The sequence below is a fragment of the Phoca vitulina genome, unplaced genomic scaffold (assembly GCF_004348235.1).
Source record: "Phoca vitulina isolate PV1807 unplaced genomic scaffold, GSC_HSeal_1.0 scaffold12, whole genome shotgun sequence".
Lineage (NCBI taxonomy): Eukaryota > Metazoa > Chordata > Mammalia > Carnivora > Phocidae > Phoca > Phoca vitulina.
Window position 1 is genome coordinate 9,818,501 of NW_022589715.1, and position 10,381 is coordinate 9,828,881.

The window sequence follows — 10,381 nt, forward strand, 5'->3', positions numbered from 1 at the left end:
ACAAGGGGGAGCACAAAGGAATTTTTTAGGGTCATGGAACTTTCTGTATTCCAGCTGTGGTGTTGGGTACTCAAATCTATATGTGTGTTAAAACTTAAAAAATTACCAACTTTTTAAAGTTAATTTTATATGTTAACTTAAAAATAAAAAATAAAAGACAAACGCACTAATTTGAAACCATGTCCACATGACACCTGCACACGAATGTTTATAGCAGCTTTATTCATTACTGCCAAAACTTGAAAGCAACCAAGATGTCCTTTAATGAGTGAAAGGATAAGCAAGCTCCGCTCCTTCCATACAATGGAATATTATTTAGCAATAAAGAGAAATGAGCTATCAGGCCATGGGAAGACATGGATTAACCTTAAATGCATATTGCTAAGTGCAAGACGCTGCACTGAAAGGCTGCATACTGCATGATTCCAGTTACATAGCTTCTGGGAAAGGCAAAACTAAAGAGACGGTAAGAGATCAGTGGTTACCATGGGTTTGAGGGGAGGGAGAAAGCTCGAGCTGGTAAAGCATAGTGGATTTTTTAGGGTGATAAAATATTACGTATGATAAGGTAATGGTGGATATGTGACATTATGCATTTGTCAACCCCCATAGAATTTTACAGCACAAAGACTGAATTATAATGTATGCAATATTTTTGAAATTTTTAATTGTGGTAAAATGTATGTAACATTTAATTTGTCATTTTTACCTTTTATTTTTTTTAAAGATTTTATTTATTTATTTGAGAGAGAGTGTGTACAAGCAGGGGGAGTGGCAGGGAGAGGGAGAAGCAGGCTCCCCGCTGAGCAGGGAGTCCGACGCGGGGCTGGATCCCAGGACCCTGGGGTCATGACCTGAGCCGAAGGCAGACGATTAACTGACTGAGCCATGACTGAGCCACCCAGGCGCCCCATTTTTACCATTTTTTAAAAAAATGTTTTATTTATTTATTCATGAGAGTCAGAGAGAGAGAGAGAGAAAGAGAGGCAGAGGCAGAGGGAGAAGCAGGCTCCCCGCCTAGCAGGGAGCCTGATGCGGGACTCGATCCCAGGACCCTGGGATCATGACCTGAGCCGAAGGCAGACACTTAACCATCTGAGCCACCCAGGCGCCCTTTACCATTTTTTAAAGATTGATTTATTTATTTGAGGGAGAGAGGGAGGGAGGGGGAGGGAGGGAGAAAGAGAGAGGGAACACCAGTGGGGGTAGGGGCAGAGGGAGAGGGCGAGGGAGACAAGTAGATTGCATGCTGAGCAGGGAGGCTGATGTGGGACTTGATCCCAGGACCCAAGATCATGACCCGAGCCGAAACCAAGAGTCGGTTGCTTAACCAACTGAGCCACCCAGGCACCCCCATTTTTACCATTTTTAAGTGGCAATGATTACATTCACAATGTTATGTAGCCATTCTAACTCCATTCCAATATCCATTTCCAGATCTTTTTCATCATCCCAAACAGAAACTCTGTCCCCATTAAATAACTCTCACTTCTCCCTTTTTTCCAGCTCCTAGTAGACTCTATTATAGTTTTTATCTCTATGAATTTACCTATTCTAGGTACCTCATATAAGTGGAATCATACAGTATCTGTCCTTTTGTGTCTGGCTTATTTCATTTATATGTTTTTAAGGTTTTCCATATTGTAGCATGAGTCAGAATTTAATTCCTTTTCACAACTAAGTAATATTCTACAGTTTGTGTAAATACCACATTTCCTTTGTTCATTTACCCACAGATGGGTTGGGTTGTTTCTACCTTTTGGCTATTATGAATACGACTGTTGTGAACATTGATATCCAAGTATATGTCTGAGTCCTGCTCTCAGATATTTTGGGCATATACCTACAAGTGGAATTGCTGGATCATATGGTAATTCTATGTTTAGCTTTTTGAGGAAACCCCACTGTGTTTTCCACAGAGGTTGCCCCATTTTACATTCCCACTAACAATGCGCCAAGTTTCCAATTTCTCCATCCTTGTCAACACTTGTTATTTTCCTTTCTTTTTTTTTTTTTTGTAATAGCCATCCTAATGGGTGTGAGGTGGTATCTCATTGTGGTTTTAATTTGCATTTCCCTGATTAATGATGTTGAACATATTTTCATGTGCTTATTGGCCATTTGTATGTCTTCTTTGGAGAAAAGTCTATTCAAGTTTTTTGCCCATTTTTGTATGGCATTGTTTGCATTTTTTTGTTGTTGAATTTAGTAGCTCTTTGTATATTTTGGCTATTGATCCCTTATCAGATATACACTTTGCAAATGTCTTCTCCCATTCTGTGGGTTGTCTTTTTGCCATCCTAATAGTATCCTTTGATGAACAAAAGTTTTACATTTTGATCAAGTCCAATTTACCTAATTTTGTTGTTGCCTGTGCTTTTAGTGTCATATTCAAAAAATCATTGGAAGTCCAATGTCATAGAGATGTTCCCCTATGTTTTTGATCCATTTTGAGTTAATTTTTATGTATGGTATGAGGTAAGGGTCCAACTTCATTCTTTTGCATATGGATATCTTGTTATCCCAGCATCATTTGTTGAAACAACTGTCCTCTCTCATTGAATGGTCTTGGTTCTTGCTGAAAATCAATTGATTATATATGTGAGAGTCTATTTGTAGACTTTGTATTCTATTCCTTTGATCTATCTGTCTGTCCTTAGGCTAGTACTACACTGTTTTGTTGTTGTTGTTGTTGTTGTTTTGTTTTTTTTGTTTCTTTGTTTTTTTTTTTAAAGATTTTATTTATTTATTTGACAGAGACACAGCGAGAGAGGGAACACAAGCAGGGGGAGTGGGAGAGGGAGAAACAGGCTTCCTGCGGAGCAGGGAGCCCGATGTGGGGCTTGATCCCAGGACCCCGGGATCATGACCTGAGCTGAAGGCAGACGCTTAACGACTGAGCCACCCAGGCGTCCCTAGTACTACACTGTTTGATTACTGTAGGTTTGTTGTAAGTTTCAAAATGAGGAAATGTGACCATGCTGGGTGTGGAGCCTACTTAAAAAAAAAATCAGGAAATGTGACTCCTCCAGCTTTGTTCTATTTTTTATTTTGTTTGGATATCCTCCTGAATGTGAAGTGGTATATCATTGTGATTTTGATTTGTATTTTCCTATTGATGAATGATGTTGAATATTTTCATATGCTTAGTAGCCGTTTCTTTATCTTCTTTGGAGAAAAGTCCTTTCCCCACTTTAAAAACTTGGGTTCCTGGTTTTTTTGTTGTTGTTGATGAGTTGCAAGAGTTCTGTCTATATTTTGAATACTAGAGCCTTATCAGATACAGGTTTTTCCCACTATCCAAAAGCAGAATGTTCCTATGGAATCTGAAATGGTGTGAAGTGAAGAAGCAGTTACTCTTAGTTTACAGTTGACCCTTGAGCAACATGGGGGTGAGGGGTGCCAACCCCCCATGCAGTCAAAAATCCATGTATAACTTTTGACTCCTAAAGAGATAAGTACTAATAGACTGCTGTTAACCGGAAGCCTTACCAATAACATAAACAGTTAACACATATTTTGTATGTTGTATGTATTATGTACTGTATTCTTAACAATAAAGTGAGCTAGAAAGAAGAAAATATTAAGAAGATCATAAGAGAAAATACATTTCCAGTACTATACTGTATTTGTCTCAAAAAAATCTGCATATAGGGATCCCTGGATGGCTCAGTCGGTTAAGCGTCTGCCTTTGGCTCAGGTCGTGATCCCGGGGTCCTGGGATCGAGTCCCGCAACTGGCTCGTTGCTCAGCGGGGAGCCTGCTTCTCCCTCTGCCTGCCACTCCCCCTGCTTGTGCTCTCTCTCTCTGACAAATAAATTAATAAAATCTTTTTTAAAAATCTGCATATAAGTTGGTCCCACGCGGTTCAAACCCACGTTCTTCAAGGGTCAACCTATATGGAAACATTTTTGAGTGTTCCTAGACCCCAAAAATAACCTCTTAGGCTTTTTGGATGCCTTAGGACACATTTTGCTAATGGATGCACAAAATAAGTTGAGATAAAGCACATGTGCTCAAAGACATAGTTCCTAAGTGCGGCGGCTGGATGCTGAGATGCTGAGTGTAGTTCCTGAGGAAGGCGCTTGGCGGCGCCACTCTCGCTGCTCAGGGTACACGCTGCCTGTACAACAGCTCAGGGCAAAACCAATGCTGAATGCTATTTTTGCTTTTCATCTTTTTCATAAAAATGAAAATCCTCTTCAGATTTCTTGCAGTTAGTGAAAACAGGTACTAATGTAGGTCTTTCAAAACTAATGTAGGTCTTTCAAAAAAGCTAAGTGGCCTGATGAGAACTTTCAAAAAACGGAGGATACCATGTATATATGATTTCAAATATGGTATTTTCCTCCATTCTGTGGGCTGCCATTTCACTCACCGAATAATGTTCTTTCATGCACAGAAGTTTTTAATTTTGATGAAGTCTAATTTATCTATTTTTTTTTATTATGTTACGTTAATCCCCATACATTACATCATTAGTTTTTGATGTAGTGTTCCATGATTCATTGTTTGTGCATAACACCCAGTGCTCCATGCAGAACGTGCCCTCCTCAATACCCATCACCAGGCTAACCCATCCTCCCAACCCCCTCCCCTCTATTTTTTTATTCATCTATTTTTTCTTTGGTTGTTTGTGCTTCTGGTGTCATATTGGAGGAGCCATTGCCAAATCCAAGGTCATAAAGATTTGGCCCTATGTTTTTCTTCTAAGAGTTTTATAGTTTTAGCTTTGAAATATAAGTCTTCTATTCATTTTGATTAATGTTTGTATATGGAGTGAGTTAAGTGTCCACTTTCATTCTTTTACATATAGATATTCAGGTGTCCCAGCATCATTTGTTAAAGTGAATGGTCTTTCCCCCACTTAATGATCTTGATACCTTTATCAAAAATCAGTCTTCCTTAATTTTTTTTCAATAAAGTTTTATTGCTTTCTGTGAAGGGGTCTTACATATATTTGTTAGATGTATTTTATTTTAAAAATTTTAATATGGAAAATTTCAAATATATACAAAAACCGGTGTACTCATCACTCATCCCCCACAACTCACAGCCAATCTTATTACATCTTATTCTTACACATTTCTCTACCTCCATCTTATTTTTATAAGACAAGTTTAGTGAAGTGTACTTGACATGCAGTAAAATGTACCCTTTTTATAATTCGATGAGATATGACCAATGTATTCAGTCACGTAGGCCAGCATAACCAAGATGTGGAATATTTCAAACACCCCAAAAAGTTTATGACCCCATTTACAGCCAAATCCCTTCCTCCCAATCCCAGCTCCTGGAAAATACCAATTGGATTTCTGTCCCTATAGTTTTGTCTTTTCTCGTACTGGGCCTCAATTTTGTTTATAAAATTCTCGATTTTTAACATACCAGTGTTTTAGACAGCAGACTTTATTTCTGGACTCTCTCATGTTTCAAAGGATACACAGCTAGGTCAAACTGGAGCTCTGGCAACAGCCCTTCTGCTTGAGGGAGAGTAAACAAGTGACCATCTCCCCATCAGGGCACAGGCAAGATGCAAAATGGGGCTCTGTGCCCCTAAGGGAGGGGAGGAGGGAGCCTTGAGAAAATAGTGTCCTTTGGGAACAGCCTTCCACATCCTCTTTTCTGTGGTTAATTGCAAGGTATTGATTGAAACCATTTCATACCACTTCTAAAAATTCTCACTCAACAAATACTTGTTGAAAACCTATTTTTCAGGCACTGGTGTAGATGTTTGGGAATATTTGTGGACAAAATAAAGATTTCCACCCTGATGGACATTAAATTCTGTCAGGCATAAACAAACACTAAACAATAAACTTAAGAGATTAAAAATTATATGGTACGGTAGGGGTGATAAGGGCAATGCAGGAAAGTAAAAGATCAGGAAAGGAGGGCAGCAGGAGGGCAGGGATGGATTGAAGAGTTACGTAAGACAGTCAGGGCCTGTCTCCCTGAGAAAGTGGGATCGCAACAAACCCTAGAAGGGATGGGGAGTTGAGCAGGTGGGTGCCGGGGAATGAGTAACCCAGGCTGAGGGAATGGTTGGAGCTAAGGTCCTGCGGAATGTTTGAGAATCAGAAAGGAGGCCAGTGAGGCTGGAGCAGAGTGAATAAGAGGAAGGAGAAGGAGATGGGGTCAAAGACTGAGCAGGCTTTGCGCGTGCACTGTCTCGTAGATGAGTTGAGAAGATTTGCTCTCTACTGTCAACGATGTTGTCTTTAGCCACATAGCCTGATTCCTGCATTGCAGGGTGTAAAACACTGCACCAAGTCTCGTGGGATTCTAGGAGATAATTGGCAAATAGAATTAGGGAGAATCTTTGGGTTAAATACGGACTGACTTTTTCTCAACTGAAGCTACCTAACAGCTACTTCTATACAGAGCAGAGCAGAGTGATAATTCCCAGCCTTTGTTCCAGTAGGTCTGGGTTTGTGATCCTAGTACCACTACTTCCAAGCTGTGTGACCTGGGGCAGGTTGATTCTCCTTTCTGAGCCTGTTTCCTTGGTCCCAAAGTGGGGTAATTAGTACCTGTCATGGGCTTAATTGGGCCCCCCAACCAAATTCTTTTGTTGAAGTCCTAGCCCCCAGTACCTCAGAATGTGACCCTATTTGGAGTTAGGGTCTTTACAAAGATAATGACGTTAAGGTGAGGTCATGAGTGTAGGCCCTAATCCAATAAGACTGCTGTCTTGACATGAAGTAGAAATTGGGATGCAGACATGCACAGAGGAAAGACCATGCGGGGACACAGGGAGAAGTTGGCTGGCTGCAAACCAAGGAGAGAGACCTCAGATGAAACCAACCCTCCAACACCTTGATCTTGGACTTCTAGCTCCAGAACTGTGAGAAAGCAAATTTCTATTGTTTAAGCCCTCCAGTCTGTGGTATTTTGGTATGGCAGCCCCAGCAAACTTATACAGTACTCCAGAGGTACTGTTATAGGGTGCACTTTTTGGTAACCAGAGTCTAAAGGCTGTGCTTTCTAAGTCTGTTTCATTCTTTCCCTGCAGAGGTGCATTCTCCCCACCAGCAGCGATTCTGCCAGGAATAGACATTCTCAGGAACAATTACTAGAGTTTTAATTTTTTTCCATTACAGAAAATATTTTTTTTCATTAAATAGGCAAAGTTGCTATTTAAACTCCATCTCTATATCCCTGTTGATTTTACCATATGCAAACACATGAAAGTAAAATAGAAATATAGTTAAAAATGAAACCTTGTAGGAAAGTATACGAGGAAAAACTCTCTCTCCCTTCAAGCTTCTACTCCCTGCTGTGTGCTCAAAGGTCAGGGCTGATGACAGTTCACTTATGTATCCTTCCAGGAACATATTTTATTCATTTATCAGAAAGTATAGGTAAATGCATCCTTTAAAAAATTTCTACAAAAGATACCAAACTCTATGGAGGGTACTACCATCCTCCCCCGTTTAATATCTTACAGATTTTTTCCTATCAGCCATACAGATCAACTTCATTCTGTCTCCTGGGCTATATAATATAGCTCACATAATTCTAATTTCAAAGGTCAGATGGTTCTGGGGAGGAAGGTTCCAGAAAGTAGTCTTTCCGTGAGGCCATCAGAGACCTGGCTGCTTGCACCTCTCTGCTGGGCCATCTGCAGCGTCATCTCCACCCGAGGCCGGCTGCAAGATGCTTGCCAGTGGCTTTTGGAAATACATGTTTTTTATATTTACATTCATAGGACAAGGGGAGGGGAGAGAGAGAAAGAAGCCTCTCCTTGTGGGCCATAGCTTCTTTTAGGCAGGCTGAGCTCCTACTGAGACTGGTAACTGTTGCCAGGAAAACACCCTGTATAGATTGGACTAAGCCAAGCAAAATCATCCTCTAGTGGGAGTTGGGATGGAGGCCTGACCGAGTCTGGGTTCCTGGGTGGGCCGGCATGGATAGTAGGTTGGGGGTCAGCAGTGTCTGCAGGGTAGGAGTGATCTCATTTGCAAAGAACTGCATTCAAGCATGTTCACGTGTGTGCAAGTAAAGAAAGATGTAGAGAAGGATGTTCACCCAAACTAGCTAATAGTGGTTATCTTTGATTAGTTGTTTCAACTCTTTACAATGACTACAGTTACATTTTACAAAAAAAAAAAAAAAAAAGCCATTTTAAAAGACCTGCCATTAAACAACCATTCCATAAGTCACCACTTGGGATAGAAATAGAATAATTGTCTTTTTTCAAGGGCGTGCAGAGTTTTATGGCGATCCTCACAATAAACATTTTTTTTTTTAAAGATTTTTATTTATTTGTGTGAGAGAGAGAGCACAAGCAGGGGGAGCGGCAGGCAGAGGGAGAAGCAGGCTCTTGCTGAGCAGGGAGCCTGACACGGGTCTCCATCCCAGGACCCTGGGATCACGACCTGAGCCAAAGGCAGATGCTTCACCAACTGAACCACCCAGGCGTCCATCACAATAAACATTATGAGAATTATTTCAGACATCCTGTAGACATGGGTCATTGGGTACAAGCTGATATGAATTCTGCTCTGCCATTTCACCTGCTTCCCATATGCCTGCCTGTTCAGGAAGTGGGTATTCAAAGAGGAAAGTTTCCTGCCCTCTCCTCTGCCAGGTGCTTGTCCTCATGGGGTGGGACAGCATGTACAAATAGAAGAACTGAGGCACTATGTGGTTGTTTTCATGAAGAATATGGGACCACAGAGAGGAAGTGATCCATTGGCCGGGAGAAGTGGAGGAAAAGCTTGCAGGGGATGTGATATTAGAATTGTGTGGGAATAATCAGAGGAGGTGGGCAGTGGCAAACGCGGTGCCTGGCTTGCCCATGAAGGGACTGGGGCCACGTGGTGCTCTCACAGCAGGCCAGCCTCCTGGCTAGAACTCAACTCTGGCATTGAAAGGCAGGCTGGTGTCCTGTATTCATTTTCTATTGCTGTGTAACAAATTGCCACAAATTTAGGAGTTTAAAGCAACATCCTTTTATTATCTCTTAGTCTATAGGCTGAAGTCCAGCAAGGCATGGCTGGACTCTATGCCCTGAGTCTCACGTGGCTGAAGTAAAGGTGTGGGCAGGGCTGTGTTCCTTTCTGGAGGCTGGGGGGGGGGGGGGGGGGGGGCAGAATTTGCTTCTAGGTTCATTCAGATTGTTGGCCGAATTCAGTTCCTTGCAGTTCCCCTCTGTCTTCAAGGCAGCAGCATTCTGGCCAGGCACATGGAGCCCTTCCTGGGCTTCCAATCTCTCACCTCCCCTTCTGCTTTTCTCCAATGCTTTTAAGGGCTCATGTGATTCCACTGGACCAACCTAGATAATCCAGGGTAATCTCTGTATTTTAAGATCAACTGATGAGTGACCTGAATTACATGTTCAAAATCTCTTTTGAATGAGTAAAGTAACAGATTATACTATACTCCCAGGGAGTAGGACCTGCAATCTTTTGGTGGGGTGGGGTGTTGGGGGGGTGAGTAGGAGTGGGGCCGGATTCTGCTTGCTACAGTTTCTGAGTTGGACCTTGGTAGCCATCAATACCTAATACAGGGTCCTGATGAACCACCTAAGAGGATATCGTGCTTCCTGCTGGGTGACCAGGGCCAGTCCCAGCCCTGCCAGGCCTCCTCCTTCTCTGGGAAGGGTCAGTGAAGTTGGTTGGTACTGGACCCAGGGCCACCTGCCCTGCTGGCCAAGGCTCATCTAAGAATTGGCCTCAAGTATTTTATATGTACTGTTATAATAAATTCATGACCAACATTTTTAAAAATCAGGAACAGTCTCATGAAAATCTGCATTTTTGCTTTCTCTGGAAAATTCATCAGTTCTGGCAATGCTGAGTTCCTGGCCGAGCTGGAACTGGGGGCACCCTGGGGGAAGGGAGGAGGGTCTGCGCCCCCTCCCCAAAAGTATCTGCCCTAGGAGGCCCCACTGAGTCCATACCCAGTCTTCCCCCAGGGTCTCCGCTAGGACGAGGAGAGAATCAACATTTACTGGGCCCTCGCCAGTGGCAGCCACTGAATATGTATTAACTCATTTAATTCTCAAAACAACTATTTTACTGGTGCTTCCACGGCACACGGTGCGGGCCTTATGCCAGGGTGGCCTCTAACCCACGCCGCCACCAGCCGGAGCTCGTCCCCCGCGGCCCCTCGGCGGCCCGCCTCCGCCCCCGCCGGCTCCGCGTCCCCGCCCCTGGCTCCAGAGCGCGGCCGGGGGAAGGGGCCAGAGCCTGGAAGCCCGCCGCGCCCGCCGCCGCCGGTCCTCCGCCCTCGGGGCCGCTGCGGGCCGTCCCGCCGAGGTCACGTGAAGGGCCGAGCGGAGCGCGCCCAGCCCGGGCCTCCCGGGGCCCGAGGACAGAGTCCGCCGCGGCGGCCCCGACGCTCCCGCATCCCGGCCCGCTGAGCCGCCGCCGAG